General features: G+C 44.5%; 1 pseudogene; it reads left to right on the forward strand.

Annotated features, from left to right (window-relative positions):
• The first annotated feature begins 7,659 nt into the window (after positions 1 to 7,659).
• LOC105853659 lies at positions 7,660 to 9,099 on the forward strand (annotated as a pseudogene).
• The last annotated feature ends 8,706 nt before the right edge of the window (positions 9,100 to 17,805 follow it).

Raw genomic sequence — 17,805 nt, forward strand, 5'->3', positions numbered from 1 at the left:
CAGGAAATGGTGTGTCAGATGTCCTTACAGCCTCTGGCCTGTACCCTAGTTCTGTATGCATAAAAAATTAAATCTTTTTTTTTTTAAAAAGAAGGCTGAGGCTGGGTATGTAAAAAACAAACAACAACAAAATAAGCCAGGCCCAGCATTGGCACAGAAGGAAACAAAGGAAAGGAGAAAAGGAAGAAGATAAGGAAGGAAGGTGGGAGGGAGCCTATCTGTAAATAAGGACATTCGAAAATATTTCTTCCATAACCTTTTTCAGAGGATCAGGATAAAAAGTTGCTGTGTTTGCAGTTAGAAGGATTGACTGACAAAATGGTAATGAGAATCTTTTAGAAAATGCAAATGAGGGTCTTCCCTGGTGGTGCAACAGGTTGAAGTGCAGCACTATGAAGCTAGCTGCAGCTGCTTCAGTGCGAGTTCTATCCCAGGCGAGAGAGATGACCACATGGCGCGGCAGACCTCCCTTGACACACTCACTGCTCCCCTCAGCAGTGTACTTCATCGATCTGCCTGTTCTGCTCCCCACTCTGTCTCTGGTGAATCCTCTCACTGCCCCTGCACCTCTGGCCTGTACCCCACTTGTGTATGCCTAAATAAATCTTTGAAAAAGAAAATGCTAACTGATGCATAAGTATTAGATAAGGTATAAGATAATCATCTTAAATATCATCAGTTATTTGTGTGAAAGAATTATATGTGAATGTAAACAAAAACATTTTATTAAGTATCTAGTATATGTGTATTGGAGTCCTTTTAGCTGCAAATAATGTTCAGCTATGAATTAAACAAATAGATAACTGTTTTCTGCCATAGTAAGACCTCCAGAGCTGTTCCTTTGGCCTTTGTACTGTTATAAGATGACTGCAATACCCAGCCTTCACCTCCAAATTCAAGATACTGTTGGGTAGGAATGGGAGGACAGTTCAGACTCAGTAGTCTTATTTCAAGAAAGCAAAAGCTCTTTCAGTCATAGCCAATAGAGTTCAACCTAAGTCTCTTTGGCCAGAATTGGTCTCTCGAGAAGATTATCTCTCGTGACAAAGGAGCTGGGGTGGGAGATAACAAGAGGAAATTCTTTTCTGGTGGCCAATCTATGGGTTCTGCACATCGATATAAAACAGCACTCAGCACAGTGAGGGCTTGATACACATTAGCTATTGTGTGTGTGTGTGTGTGTGTGTGTGTGTGTGTGTGTGTCTGGTGTCAGTGAGTATATGTGGGCCTGGACCGATGTGTGATGGTGTGGCTGAATGTATGCTCTACTTCTACCAATCCTTTGAAGTAGGATCTTGACGGTCAAGACCTAATACACAGCTGGTAAAAAGCACAGCCAGCACTCAGACCCAGCACTCTCTGACGGCAGTCGAGTTCTTTGCTTTGCCATGCCATGCTCTGCCCTCTGCCTACACTGATCCTGTAAGATCTAGGTCTTAGAGTCACATCAGATCCAGTAGAGCTGGTGAAAGGACGAAGTGGAAAGGGACCCTCTCTGGAATACGTTGACACTGTCCCTGGGGGTCAAAAGAGGCTCTGCATCTGCAGGGTCACACTCAGCCTCCACTGGGCACAGCCACTATGGAGCGGTCAGCTTGTTCTGCTGACACACTCCTGCTCAGAATTCCCGGGGGACTACCTTTTACAAGACACAAACAGACCTCACTTTCATTATTGTAAAATGACACTTGATCTTTTTTTGACGGCCAAATCATCTGTAGCTCCTCATCACATTTTCTATGAGTTCCAAATGGCTTTTGACTGTTGCTAAAAATAAAAAAAATCATTCCCCAAAGACAGAATTGCATTACATTTTACAGGACTGCTATGCAGGTAATTTTCAAAATTATAGAAATGTTTAAAGCAAGTATCTGTTCAACTATAGATACTCCCGGGTTGATATCAAGGAAGAAGACAAATCTATGTTCAGTTGTATTATTTTTGCCATGTTTAAGAAAAATGACTCACCTTGAGGGGCAGCATGAAGAGAGCACTGACTTTGGTAATGATACCAGTGGGAGAGCACTTGATGCAGGGGAGGGCACTGTGGGAGGGGCACACATGTGCTTTGCTGGAACTGTAAATTAGCTGTCACTTTCTCAGAGTAATGAATCAGTGAGAATAGAACCTTAAAGGAGTTTAAACCAGTGGACCTTGCAATTCCATTTCTAGGCATCTTTCTTAAGGAAATAGTCAAAGATACAATGATTTGTGAATATAATCATTTTATTTGTGAGATAGTAAAAAAAAGTAAATAATCAATATATGATACACAATACAACATAATATAAATACATGTATATATTAGAAAAGTTGCTTTTTAAGAAAGAAAGAAATATGTTTTCCTGGGAGAGAAGAGATATGCCCCAAGAAGCTGGTAATTTAATGAATGAAAAGAGACATAATTTAATTTACTTTGTACGTTATTACAAGGTACAGGGTTGTGGTGGAGATTTTACAAAGTTTGGAGAAAAGGATTATCTCTGCCATGGAAATATGAAGTTTGTGCAAAGAGGTAACATTTGTGCAAGGTCTTGAAGGATGAATAGGAGTTTGCTAGAGTTTTGTAAATGTTTCAGCATGATGTAAGTATAAGTTAGTTTTGTGACTTTATTATTACTGTCAAAGCCTACTTTATATAAAGCTCTCTTTCTTTTCTCTTTCCCATGTTCCCTGAAGTCCAGAATCCCTGGGAGAGGAAGCAGCAGCAGTTAAACAGTCACACGTCAGTGCTCCAGCAAGTGAAGTGAGGTGCATCCAACGAAGGAGCAGGTCCAGGACCAGAGGATATAAAATTATCTGGGAGCAGGGCCAGAACGGTGCTGGTGGGTAAACAAGTTCCCCTTATTTGCCACCCCATGGAAAAGCTGGCTTTGCTTGGGGTCTCCACCCTGAGTTATATAGGTCCATCCCCCCCTGGGGGATGGTAAAAAAGGAGACCGAGCATCACACAGCAGTCCATGATTTACATTGGCAGGAAATGGTGTGTCAGATGTCCTTACAGCCTCCAGACAGGGTGGAGTGGAAAGCGGTAGTGTGAATGAGGGGACCAGGAACGGTGGCAAGAGATGATTTGTTCAGAGAAATCCTTAGAAACGCCAAGGCTGGAAGGGATTTAAAAATTATCTGATTTGGGCCCTCCCTGGCGGCGCAATGGGTTAGAACGCAGCACTGCAAGCCAGCCGCAGCCACTTCAGTGCAAGTTCGATCCCTAGCTCCAGAGGTGACCCACATGTCACAACAGACCTCCCGCTGCTCCCCTCAACAGTGTACTTTGTCGATCTGTCTGTTCTGCTCCCCACTCTGTCTCTGGTGAACCTTCTCATCTCCCCTGCACCTCTGGCTTGTAGCCTAGTTCTGTATGTATAAATAAATAAATCTTTAAAAAAAATGATCTGACTTACTCTTCTGATCCCCTCACCAACACCCCCACCACATTGTCATTCTTCTCTGTCTTCGTCTTCAGGGTGCAGCTCTGAGTCCCCCTCTTCTGTTATTCTTTCTTCAATGCCACTGACCTATGCTTCAGGCATTCCTAGTTGTTCAATTTGATGAGGAAGAAAAACTCAATGCTCGCTGTGTCCCAGGCAGTGTGCTCATGGTTCCCGGACTGCAGAAGCCCTTTTTTGCCTCTGTTGTTTCTTCACACAACAGACCCATACTGAACACATCACCTACCATATTCTGGATGCTGTAATAGAGTGGAGAAAACGACTCCCAAATCTCAGAGTCTCACAGAGCCATCGTTCTGATGGAAGAGACACACCACACAATAAGAACAAATAAGAAAAACTTTGGTTGTAAATGTTCAGGATTCAGCTTTGTGAAAATCAAGAAGAAGAATTTTCCATACCAAGACTGCAGGGGGAATAACCTTTGCTCTTGGGACAGACAGAAGGAAATTGGCATTGCACATGGATATCCTTCCCTGCTTTATCTGAAGATAAACATCTTCTCATCTTTTAGGACTTGCTCAAGTTTTACTTCTCCTGGTAACTCTTCTTGATTTCCGAAAGTAGAAGGCCTGTCTCTACTCCTCCCCACAGAGTCAGGGGACTTTGGTCATCACAGCTCTACCAGTTTGCAATTCTTACCAAACTACCTATCACATTGTTACTTCCTAGCAAAGCTCAGTGTCATCAAGGGTGGAGCTTCCTGCCTAAATGCCTCTCGCCTGGCACAGAGCCTTGCACAGAGTCTGTGATGCAAGCCATTTGCTCTACCAGAGCCTCTCTGGGGACACTTACTCAGAATTAGCAACCATTTATTAACTGGTGTTGAACCCTGGCTGGGTACTTCCACCTCTGCCAATTCTCACAAGCCTCACAACCAATATGTGCAGTAAGTGTTAACATCCTATTCGATGATGAAAACAGGGATTTAAAGAAAGCAATTTTGAAGGAGCCTCAGTAATAAGAATCAGCTGAAATTGGAACCCAAGTCCTTCTGAAGCCAAATCCCCGTGATCATCTTCTATTTGAAACACCCACCCTGGGTTAGTTCATCTGGGGACCGCCCCCCTTTCCTCCTGAGGGCAGGATCTGTCCTTGGTCTCTCTGTTGATACCATAACAGAGCTTGTATGTGATATGAATTCAATGTATATGTTTTAAATCCCCACAGAGTGGAAAAGAAAGCACGAATGTGTGAATGAGTGAAGCAGGCTCTGATATCAGTTCACAGACTGGGGCCAGGGTGGAGGGAGAGCTGTTTCTGAGGGGAGAAGTCTTCCCAGTTACCTCTGCTCATCTGGGGAACTCTGCGTGTGCCTCGCTGTGCGAAAGCCCTGGTTTCTTAGAAATCACACCTCTTGCTCAGTGTACATCTCAGCAGGCAGGCCGGGGCACCGCGGGGAACATGGGGTTGGGAAAATGAGGTTAGGCTCTATTCAGATAGTTATTTGTGTTTTCTGGGTCTGCACAGTCGATAAATTTTCAACGAGCAGTGATTCTGTTCCTCATCTTTCATTGCTTTATGGGACTTCAGGGAATGAAAGCATAACATCCTGCTTTCCCATAAGTTCTCTGGCCGCTACCCTGGCACCAATTAAAGACATGTCTATGCAATTAATCAAAACCAATTTGGAAGCATTCTGGCGCTGCTCGTCTGATGTGCTGCCTGCTGCACATACAGTAGTTCCTCAACTGCAGTGATGGAGCCAGGCACATAGGAGCTTTTGATGAACTGACTGTGCCGGCTCCAAGTGTTAACTATGTCATCTGACATGACGAATGAGGCTCCCAACTTGATCCGCACGAGCGGAGCAGCCCTGCTGTCTGGAGGAGGCTGAGTTTCCGCAGTCAGCCTGGGAAGAGGCTGCAACGTGCGAGGTTCACACTCCATCATGTCAGCTGGAGTCCTGGAGGCCTCTAGTGTTGAAGCTGGGAGTTGTGCACAGGGAGGGTGATGGAAACTGTGGGCCAGGACCTGTGCTGGGCGCTGGTGGGAATGTGACCCAATTAAAACTTCTAGCTCAGGCTCCTCCTTTCACAGACATGGAAACCAAGACCAGGCCAAAGGGTGGGGCTTGCCAAGACCCAAGCTTTGGGAAACAGATGAACGTGCACAAGGTCCAATACTAATTCACCTTGTAAGGGTTAAACCAGGGCTTCTTTCTGTCATTCTCTAAATGAATGTTTCTCGTTTCTCGGTGGGAAGGAAACCCTGTGCTCACCACCTCAGCAGTCCCAAGAGCATGGGCTCTGGAGTCAACAGATCTGGAAATCAGTGCCAGCTCTACTGCGAGTTGTAATTTTGAGCAAAAATTACATTTTCCTGAGCCTTGGTTTCCTTAGCTGTAATATTGGGACAAGCTAGCCTACTTCCTAGAGTCCTTGTGAGACCCAACAGAATTAATGGGTGTGAAAGTATAAGTCTCATACATGTTGGTTATTATTCATATTATTACCCCTCTAAGGAGCACTGACTGAGATCTCTGGAATATGGATCCACAGATAGCTTTAACTCCCTTCCTCTTCCTGCCCCTTTCAAAATGCACAGGGAAAAAAGATATAAAACTAGTTGGTCATCTGCCTACAATCTCAACAGCTTTCCCAGAGAGACTATGCCGCAGGAAAAGAAAGAACTCAGTCATTGTAATTTAATGTCATTCCACTTGTTGATGGGGCGCTTACCATATGCTGGAGGTTGGCCATGCTGTGTGGGGAATCAGAACTGCATAAGTCATGTTCCTTGGCCACTGTGAGAGGCTTACCACTTAGTGGGAGAAACAGACATGGACTAAATAACTACACTGCCCTGCAGAAAAATACAAATTATATCAGAAAGACACAAATCAAGTGTTGTGGGAAACAGAGAAGGGAATGATTCATTCCCCCCAAAGAAGACTGGGGAAAGTTTCACAAAGGAAGTAGTATTAAAGGATGAATAGGGTTTAGCTCTGTCAGGAAGCACAAGACAGGACACTCCAGACTGAGGGAGCAGGACGAACGCATGGAATCCTGAAAGAATGGTGAGCGGGAGAGCACAGTAAAATTGCGTGAGGTATGAGGTGTGAGCATGAATGGAAGGAAAATCGCTGGGCCCCAGTTCTGACCCCCCAGTTGTGGTTATTGTGGTTTTGTTGTTCTTTTATTTTTGTTAGAAAATTATTTTAAGATTTACTTACGCATACAGAACTGGGGTACAGGCCAGAGGTGTTGGGGGTGAGAGGATTCACCAGAGACAGAGTGGAGAGCAGAACAGGCAGATGAATGAGGGACCCTGCTGAGGGGAGCAGCAGGCAAGACTGGAAACTGGAGAGGTCTGCTGTGCCATGTGGGTCAGCTTCCCAGAAGGCGCTTGAACACAAGTTGAAGTGGCTGGGCTGTGGCTAGCTTCATAGTGTTGTGCCTTAACCCACTGTGCCACCAGAGAGGGCCGATTTTATTATCTTTTTGCAGGCTGATGTCACTTTGGCCTCTGTTGCTCCGTACTGTCTCTTCCTCCAGCAAGGCCAACCCCAACCGTGACCACTCCTTAGCCTGCCAACACTTCCCTCTACACACACCAGGACTGCTAACAGCAAATGAACAGGGACAGCAGTCATCAGATGCAGAGCAGCTGGACTGGGAGCACTGGTCACACCTCCCCAGTCCACATGAGACCTCCACGTGGATGTAACAATGACATCGACATCTGGAGCATAATGGCAAACAACTGAAGCCTCTTGGCAGGGGTCACACTCCATGTTTTTCTCTTTTTTTCCTTGTCCAGCAGAAGTCAGCTTTCCCTTAATGAGTGCTGTCTTCAGAATGGTTTTGGAAGGTCCTGAGCTGCAGCTGGACTCAAGGCAGGGCCATGGGCCACCCTGGGGGCTCATATTTTCTCAGTTTTTCCATTTTTCATTATATATATTTTTTTATTGTGCAAACAATACAGCAATAAGCCAGGAAGCCCCCAAAATAAGAGAAAGAAGAAGATGAGCACCCACTCACACATCATCTGTTTCCATTTCTCTTTACCTCTTCTTCTTGTCATCTGTATGCATTTTTTTTTTGGCTGCATTTATCACAGATACAATTACATATTCTATTTTTTATTCCTCAGCTTTACAGTATAGCTTTTTCCATTTTGCTACTTACTGCCAGCTCTTAATGTCCCACCTGCAGGCTTGGTTTTAGATTCCCCAAGGCTGGACAAAGATGCCAGGACCATCACCATGATCACCTTGACAGTGGGCACCACAGTGCTAAGGAAAAAGCATTGGCTGCTCTGCCATCACCTAGACTAAGCAGGAACCTCAGTGTGTGTGTTTCGAAGGTAGATGGCCCTGGACAGACCCCTCCATCTCTTTGGGCCTCAAGTCCTTCACTGTCAAATGGGGGGATGAGTAGTCCCCTGTGGGATTGCTGTGAGGAATAAATGAGACACCAGAAGGGGAATGCCCAGTGATGGTTCTCTCGCTGGGTTGACCTCAGATGCACTCTGCCTTCACCCTTTGTCCAAGTGAACCTCCTACCCTCCCCAGGCCCAGCAGGCCTCCTGGGTGAGTCCAGCGCCATATGCAGGCATACTAGCCACGAATTTATTATTCATTAAATGGATGTACCATCTTTTACTATGTTCTTCTGGTGGGAATGTTGTTTTGCAGAGTTTCACTCTTTCCCATAATGGCACAATACATTAGTGTATATTGCTCACTCATCCTTTCAGAAACCAGTTTTTCTTTAGGACAAGCCCCTGGAATAGTATCACTAGGACAGAGGTTAAACATGGTAAAGGCCTCTGATGTGTATGTACTTCCAAGTGGTTGTTCAGAGATTCTCTTCCTGTTATTCTGCCTCTAGTTCAAGAGAAGAGACCGCTGGACTACAGTGTAGGCTCTTAGGCCCTCGCCACAGTCTCCTTTTGCTGCTTTCTTTTGTACTGTTTTCTTCCCCCAACAGCTTTCCCACACTGTAGTCACAGGGGAAAACTCAAAACCAAAACCATACTCCCATGCTTTTGTGCCTCTGTACTTCCTACTATGCACCATCATCTTTGCCCGAGAAGCATCCCTTATCCTATCTCTTCACTTTAGACTTGACCTTTTGGAGACCTGGGAACTGCTAGACTCTGTTCAAGGCCCAGCTCAAATGCACCTTTCTCTGTGAGTTAGTTCCAACTCTTCTAACCAGGATCAGTCACTCTTGCTGTCTGTGGTACCTCGAGGGACTCTTGGCATCTAAGTACTCACCAGGAATCAGCTAACACCCAAATCTGTGTCATTCTTCTCCCTCTCCCCTCCTCGCTCACTGCACCAGGCAAAAAGCAAGTTAAGCCAACCCCTATCCTAAATATTCTTGGATCCACTTATTCTTTGTTTATTCCATCACTGTTGACCATTGCCTCTCAGTTGAATTCCTACAGCAATCTCCTAAAATGGTTCAAGTGTCACACTTTTCACTTTCTCTTCTTTTCTCCACTGTCTATCTGATTGTGTGCACTTGACTCTGTCTCTCACCATGTCCTCATGAGACTCTCATGATTAAGAGATTCCCTGCCAAAAAACCAAAGCCCAAGTGCCCCATTTCCCACTGGATTTGTATAAAACCTGGTCATAAAACTCAGGCACAACCCTAAGAGGAGACACTGGAGAAGAACAAAGGTAGGTCTCTAAGGAGAATGACACAGCGTGCATTTTTACACGGCCTCAAATCTCTAAATTCTTAGCCTTGCAGAATTTAGAAGACATCACAACAGGGACATGTTTAGGACATTCTCTTTCTCTTTGTTTATATGCGTCCAAACCTACTACATTGGTCCAGCAGTAAATATGTCGATCTTTGGGGGATAAAAAGTCAATTTTCCCGTAGGGCTTATAAACAAAAATAGATTAGATTAGTAGATTCCTGTCCTATCCCTCCTCACCTCAAATTTTGCTCCTCAGAGACAACTAGCAATTTTCACTCATTCAGCAAGTACTTTAGTATTTGCTTTTGCTATTGAAATAATATGCTATTGTTTTTAAAGTAATATACTATTACCTCTTAATTTTTTTTAAAGATTTATTCATTTATGCATACAAGAGCTGGGGTGCAGGCCAGAGGTAGCTGGTGGGGGGGGCAAGAGGATTCGCCAGAGACAGGGTGGGGAATAGAACAGGTGGACTGACAGAACCTGGGAGAAACAAGAGAGGTCCACTGTGCCATGTGGGTCAGCTACTTGGCTATGCACCTTAATTTTTAACTTTGGACATCATCTATTGACATCAAACAATAGAAGCTCTTTCTAACACCACTTCCCTGCCCCACCTTCCAATATAATTATGTTGCAATTTCTGGTTAAATCATTATATGGTATTTACCTATCGTGGCCAGAAGTCCCATGAAAGTCATTTGCCCTCTGAGATGTCGACATTTCCAGGACTGCTGTCTTTCCCCATGGGGTCTGAGCCTGCTGGGGCAATGCCCAATACTCCAGGTCAGGGTTGATGTGTAGGAGGTAGGCAGCCCAGCCATTGGCTGGTGGGCACCAGAGTCTCTGGAGACAGGCCCCTGACTTAGTAGGTGTAGCAAGCAGAGCTGAGGGAACTGATCCAAACACATACTGGCTTCTCCAGTGGAGTATTGGAGCCCCTGCTATGTCATTCAAAGGTCTCTTGCACTCCTGGATCCTGGGAAGGTTCTGGAAGTTTTAAGACTGAGAATGGGGTGAAGGGGGCAGCTGGAGCAATGATAGTGGTGCACTCTGGCAGCTAGGCATAGGTGCCATTTACTTGCCATTATAGAAAATTTTCAATACTTTTAACTACTATGCAATTAATCTAATGACTACAGTCCTGTGGCTTGATTGTGATTCTGTAAATATTATTCATGACCAAGTTGTGTAGGACTTTGTGACCGCATTTCCATTCTCTAAAAATGATTTTAGTTTTCCTAGAGTTGCAATCGCCTGGTTATTTCTGCTCAGTTTCAACATACCCGTCATCGAAAGTTCTCCCAAATTCTTTGATATAACAATATAATTACCAAATCCATCAACAAGTATCTTATTTCCAGCTATATATCAGGCCCAGTGCACTTAACTGTGAACAAGATAGACCTAGTCTCTGCTTTCACTGAGTTTATAGTCTAATGAGGGATGAAATAAAAGTAGTTTATTAAATAGTTGTTATAAATGTTACAATGGAAGAAGTATGAATTATATCAGAATACATGGCAGATATACTTTATCCTGACAAGAAAGATTTTATACCTGAAGGATAATTAGAAGTTGTTCATTCAGACTGCACATATGTGCAGAACACCAGATACTGTTACAAATGCTGAGGATACATCACTGAATAACACAGTCAAAGGGCTGTGTCTTTAACCCCTGCACCACCAGGGAGGCCCTGAGACCTTTCTTCTTGAGGCTACTCCCATGTACCCAGCACCTCTATAAACACTTTCCTGCATTAAATCCTTTCATTCCTGCTTGAAATGAGCTATAGTAGTGCTGTCCAACAGAGTGTTCGTTCTGTGATCATAGACATTGTCTCAACCGTGCTGTATGTGACATCTGAGCCCTTGAATTGAACTGAATTTTAAACTTAATTTAATAATTTAAGTGTAAATAGGCACCTGTGCTTAGTGGCTACTGGGTCAAACAGCACAGATCCATAATGACTTATTCTTCAGACCGGACGCAGGATGATGTAGTAGTTGATAAAATGAAAGAAGGGAATCTGAGATTGTTGCATGATCTAATTGGTCTTGAATTCAGCGATGACCTCATTGCCAGTGGCAAATGGTATTTTGTGTCAGGGAAAAACTCTCACCCTCATGGAAGATGGCATGGAGAAACAGGATTCCAAGTTGACTTGCCGCACTCCATAAATACTGAAAGTAGACTGGACTCAGGGGATCAGATCAGGACAGTTCACAGCCCTGCAACAGCAGAAGCAAAGCATGCTGGAGCTGGTTTCTTTGCCTTCAGGTTCCAAGGGCAGTGCAGTGGACCCAGAGACAGCTACATATGCAGTAGGGTTACACATTGTCTAGGAACCCAGGGCCAAGGGCCAAGGACCTTTCAGAGCAAGCAGCCAACAATCTAGTCTGTTTTCTTTAAGGAGCAAAGAGTTGTACAGTAGTCACATGTGATCACCTTGACTTACTGATTGCCTTTATGACTAGTTACAGAAATGACTCAGGCAGGGTGAGAGTAGGGTTAGGCCTCAGCTGTTTTACAAAGTTGACAAAGATGCAGCGGGAGATTTGGGGCCTCTGGGGGACTGCCTGTTCCAATGGCTAGTAGCCCATGGCATGCAAGGGCAAAAATTACTGAAACTATCACCTGGAATACCTAGAACGAAATGCCTATTAAAGACAAGTCTTTGGCAGACCAAATCCCTGTGAGAATGGACTGTCATAGTTATGATAGGATTGCGATTACCAAGATTTTTGAGATGGCTAGGCTGCTTTTGACTACATGAGAAGGCTCATAAAAATGATAAGCTCAGAGTTCTAAGTTCTCAGTTGTAGGCACATTCACAGAAGCTTCTTCTATGGTTCTAAAGTGGTTCTTGATAATGGTTATTCCTATGATAGCTGCAGGACTAATATGAAAACCAGTCCCAAACTCTGACTGAAGATTTTAACGTAGTAGAAGTCATAGGTTTCCCAGGTTTCTTGGATTAAAAATTAAGGCACATTTGGTGATGGGAAACCCGTGGGGATTACAATCGAGATGGAAAAAAAAATGTGCAAAATGATGTAAAAATAAACTTTGTAATAAAAAAAAATTAAGGCACAAATGGGAAGGAATAAGATAGACTGAAATATGAATTAGGGAGATTTTCTTTGGCTCCAACAAACCTAGAATACCTAGAATCCTCTTGAGCCCCAGGGGGCAGAGAACCAAATTTCTACATCTCTTCTGTATCTATTTAATTTCTTAGGGAAGCATGGGAATACAATCAAATTCTTGAAAAATCAATTCTTGCATGCAGAAGTGAATGTGTGTATGTGTGTGTGTGTGTGTGCACGCGCGCTGTGACAGAGAAAGAGGGAACATATGTGTACATAAAGGTACCTGTACCTCCCTTTAGGATCCTTTTGTTTGAAGGCAAAATACAAAAATTCGAAGTTCTGTCCAAGTCAAATGAATCTAGGTCACCTACCTCCTCCAAATCATATTGACTCTGTGTCCAGCCTTGTCTGTCAGTATATTCGAGGCAGGCCAGGTCCATGTGGAAACACAAAATTCCCAATCATAAATCTATCAGCTTTAAAGTATTCATATAGCCTCTTGCCAAGTCCAATGCAATCCTTCTCTTGAGGGCCTACGTTTCCCTCTCCCATTTGTTCCACACTTTTATTGTTTGTTTATTGAAATACTCCATTTGCTGGAAGTCTCCCAAGGAAGTAAGTCATCATGCTATTTTATCATGTTTGAGATTTTGTGGGTGAAGAGGGAAGGAAGGAGGGAGAGAAAGAGAATGATTCTGTGGTGCTGTTTGGGGTCCACACAACAACCCTTCATTGGAAATCACAGCGCTCCCTTCACCGGTAAGACTTCAGGGTGGTAATGACACTTCAACACTACTTATCTGAGAGTACGGGGGTACCCCCACCCCCGGAATCATGGCTTTACAATCTAGTGGTAAAAAACAGAGAAAAGATAGTTACAATCTAGGGAGATAATGCAATGACAGAAATGATTGCAAGCTGCTTTAGGATCAATTCAGTTGTAGGTAAAAGGTGGAAAAGAAGAGTTATGTTACGAACCTCATCTTTCAGGATGAGGATGGTTTTTCCAGGCTTGGCAAATCAATAAGTCATTATTGATCCTGGCAGAGGAAATAACAAGGCTTGGAGAAAAGAGATGGTGTGGGGTGTTCCAAATGACCAGAATTTGAGAGGTAGGTAACAGAAAACAGCCTGCCCAGCTGAGCAGGCCACATGTTCTGGAAGAGTTTAAAATGCAGGGCCACGTGGTCAGCTTTCTCTGTCCAAAATGTTATTTGGAGGCTGAGGTGGAGGCAGAGAGACCAGTTACGAAGCTGCTGCATGATTCTGGAAAATTCAGAGGCCTGAAACAGATTGACGATAGTGGGTGATGTGGTAATTTGAAGCTTATTTAAAAGGTATAAAGATGGTGGTAGAGGAGAAAAGTGATCAAGTGATCCTAGAGAGGAAGGAAGAAGGAAAGAAAGAAAAGAAGGAGAAAGGGAGGGAGGGAGGGAGGGAGGAAGGTAGGAAGAAGGGAAAGAGGAAGGGAAAGGAGAACCTGGCACTTTAAAAACCAAGAATAGATCTCTACATTAGTGTAGACTCTTCATACTTTCTAGTTAAATTTGTTATTTTCTCCAAAAAATAAATAGATAACTAAATGAGACCTTCTTAACCAATGAGAGGTGAAAGGGGGGTCAGAGGTGAGCCCGGTTAGTGGCCTGGTGAACCTAATGTGCTCATATGTGTGAACCAATGAGAGGTTCAAGCAAGTGCTCTAGGAACTAGGGAGGCCAGAAGCTACAGAGAATACTGGTGAGAGGATGTGGGAGGTGTGGTCAGCCAGGAGGTCCTGCTGGATAGATAATCTCTCAAATGTGCCAATGAAGAGAGAGAGGTGGGGGGTGACGGAGAATGGGACTCTGACATGAGAGATACATGGGTTCAAATCTCTGTTCTGCCACTATCTTGCTGTGTGATGAGACCAGTTCTTATTCTCTGAGCCTCAGTATGATCATGCGTAAAATAAGAGTACAGCTAATTTCTACCTTTACAGAGAGAAGTTTGTTAAAGTCTGAACATTGGATCCATATTAACTATCACTGTCTTCAAGTGCGTATGTGCAAATTCACCTTCTATAATCAATCAGCAAATCATTATTGAGTGCTTCCAAGAACACAGCCACTGTTCACTGAGCTTCACTCAGCTGGACAATCATTGCATATAGCCCTCACCTAATTTAGGCTTTACCATAACTCTGTGACAAGGATATATCCATTTGGGTCTATATTATCATCCCCTATTTGACAGGCGAGGGAAAGAGTCAAAAAGAGGCAGAGAGCTTTACCGAGGGCGACACAGCTGCATGTCATGCTAAGGGGTACTGGGGGGGGGGTGAAGGGACTTGAGCTCCTATTTGGCAGCCAACACTCATGGTGACCCTAATGTCCTTTGTTAATGACTGGATTAGAGGCAGAGGCTGGGGTGTTGGGGAGGAAGTAGCATTTATGAGGATGCTGAGGGAAGAAAAGTGTCTGTTCTGTGAGAAAAAAAGGGAAAGGTTTTCTTACTCTTTAAAAAAAAAAAAAAGGAAGGCTGACCCTCTTTGTCTGAGTGACTGAATGTGATGCCTGGAGCTGTGGCGGCCTCCTCTGCTCAATAGGTCAGCCAGTCTAGGAAAACCTGCAACCTAAGTTTCGAAGAGCATAAAGACAGAGGGATCTAGGTTCTTCATAGGTTAGCCAATCTGGGAACTTCCCTGCTCCTGGACATCTTGTTATATGGGATAATAAATTATCGGGCCTTCCTAGTGGCACGGAGGTGAAGTCTCATGCAATCAAGCTATCTCCAGCCACTGCGGCATGAGTTTGATCACTGGCCAGGGAGCTGACCCACATGACACAGCATATATCTCTCTGCCTCTCCTGCTGCTCCCCTCAGCAGTGTATTTCAGTCAATCCACCTGTTCTGTTCCCCACTCTGTCTCTGGTGAATCCTCTCACCCACCCCACCCCCTCCCCTGCACCTCTGGACTACACCCTAGTTCTTGTACGCATAAATAAATTAAAATAAATCTTAAAAAAGGCACAAAGCTATAAAAAAAAATCTTCCTTATTGGTTCAGCCATTATGGGTTTTTGTTTCTTATTTGCAACTGAAGACATTTTAATTGATACACGTGCTTTTTCATTTGTCGCCAAAAATCAGTGTCCCTCTTTTTACATATAAGAAAATGAAGGCTCAGAGAATTGTATAATTTGCCCAAAGTCACAGGAAATGCAGAACTCAATTAGAACTTAGTTGTGCCTAGTAACAGAGCCAGAATTCTCAACACATCACACTGAGCGTGACAATGAAAACTGAATCTATTCTGGCTGACTCCAAAGACCGTGTTCTCTCTTCCATAGTCATGCCTTCCAATTCTCAGAAACAAATCTATGATGTGTGGTACTTAAGAAATGACAGGACAGCCTCTATTAGGATGGGGGGTGGTTGCAGGTAAAAGGACCCCAGACACATTAGTTGGCTTGGCCTGGGTCCCCTATTACTGTCTCAGAGTCTCTCCTGCTACTACGGTTCGAGAACATCTTTTGAAAGAGACAGCCTGGCTTTCCCTGCTACAGCTGGATTAACTCTGGTGCTCTGCATATAAATTTCTTCTCTTTCTCCAGGTATTTAGTCCTACCTGGATGGACTTATCCACTTGTTCAACTGTCCAGTGAAAAATTACTTGGCATCATCCTCTGGCTGAGACATCAAGAAATTTCTATCTGAAATGCAGATTGGACAAAATGACAGTTAAGATTCGTTCTTTTGCTAGAGAGTTTAGGATTATATAAGAGGGACCAAGAGAGCTTTCTCCTTAACCCCACAATTTCCAAAAAATATATTTCCAAAAAAAAAAAAACATAGGAGGAACTAAATCAATTCAAATAAATATTTCTGAACAACTGCATTTTTAACACCCTGTCTAGAACACGATGATCCAAACGAATACATATGACTCCTAATGTCTAAGCCAGAAGAGATGACCTGTGCCTAGAGCCAGTATGGATATTGAGAGTGGTCTTGAGATGAGATTTCTGGAATAAGTAGGCTTTGTGTTAAGTGGATATGGACCGGAAAGAAGGAAGAAAAGAACCAGTGTTGACAAACATGTCTGCAGAGAATGCTGTCCTCTGGTGGGAGTGTTTGGTGGGTGACAAGTCTAGAAAAAACTTTGGGGCCATTCTAAAAAAGGTCCAACATACAAGGGTAAATATCTTGAACTTGATAGGAGATGAGGAACTAATAAAGTCTTCAATCAGAAAAACTAACAAATTTAGCATTATATTTTAACGTCTATGAGTTCAGCAGAACTGACGTGGGAGGAGATGGGGAGTCAGGGCTCAATGTGAAGCCTCAAGGCAGCACCTTTCCATGGCTACCTACCAAGTAAGAGCACTGCTTTTCCCCCAAGGGTTTGGCATCCTGCAGGAAGGCAGCTTCCATGGCCTGGGAGGAAACTCACAGCTTACCCAGAGGCTTCTACCCGCTGGAGATTCGCACAGGTCATGGTGTACACGGCAGAGTGCTGACAGAGCCGAAGGGCCGGGATCGGTTACACATGGGAGGAGATAAGACCCCAGAGCCATGCTGCAGAACATCAGCACTAAAGACAGGAAGTCCCAAAGGATCCCAAGATAGCTTCTTCTCAGGCGGCTGTGAGCTGCTCCAGAGCAGAGTTCCCAGCTGTGGGGGGAGGTCTTGGATACTCAGAAGTGAGGACAGCTCCAGGATATGAGGACCAGGAGGTTTCTGCAGGATCCAGGAACACTCTTTCGGAGAAACTGGGCCAGTTTTGCATGACCACAGGAGCAGCTGGGACTTTTGGTGCTGGATCTAGAGGTGGGGTTCACCACAGTTCCCTCGTGTAACTGTTGTCTATAGAGAACTGTCACTAGCTGCCTTCCAGCCTCGGGCTAGCTCTTTTCTTTTTACTGGAGTTTCAATTTCTTTCTACTTGATGCATCACTTATTTTGAGACTCTGAGAATCAGGACTGGCTTCTCTTCCATAAGCCCTGGCCAGGCACGGACGTGTCTCTCACTCCTTCCTCAGGATTAGCACTCCCGACACCTTCCTTGCTAGTGGTCTGTGAACAGTGCAGGGCTTTAGGACAAGCAAGGTGTCCTTGATAGAGCAAACCCGGCAGGTAACTTAAATGGGTGAAGGGGACTGGGTTTAAGAGAAAGTTGCGGGCCCTTCCTGGTGGCGCAACAGGTTAGGACACAGCACTGAAGCTAGCTGCAGCCTGTTAGTGCGAGTTCGATCCCTGGCCCCGGAGCTGACCCACAGCAGACCTCTCCTGTCCTGCCTGCTGCTCCCCTCAGCAGTGTACTTCTTCAGTCGGCCCGTTGTGCTCCCCACTCTGTCTCTGGTGAATCCTCTCACCACCCCTGTGCCTCTGGCCTGTACCCCAGTTCACTATGCATCAATAAATAAATCATTAAAAAATTCTAGCTTTAGGCCCTCCCTGGTGGTGTAGCGGGTTAAAGCACAGCACTAAGAAGCTTAAGCCACTTCCACATGAGTTCGATTCCCGCCTGCTCCAGAGGAGATCCACATGGTGCGGCAGACCTCTCCTGACCCGCCCACTGCTCCCCTCAGCAGTGTACTTTGTCGATCTGCCTGT

The sequence above is a fragment of the Condylura cristata genome, unplaced genomic scaffold (assembly GCF_000260355.1).
Source record: "Condylura cristata isolate star-nosed mole 26May11 unplaced genomic scaffold, ConCri1.0 scaffold00015, whole genome shotgun sequence".
NCBI classification, from domain to species: Eukaryota; Metazoa; Chordata; class Mammalia; order Eulipotyphla; family Talpidae; genus Condylura; species Condylura cristata.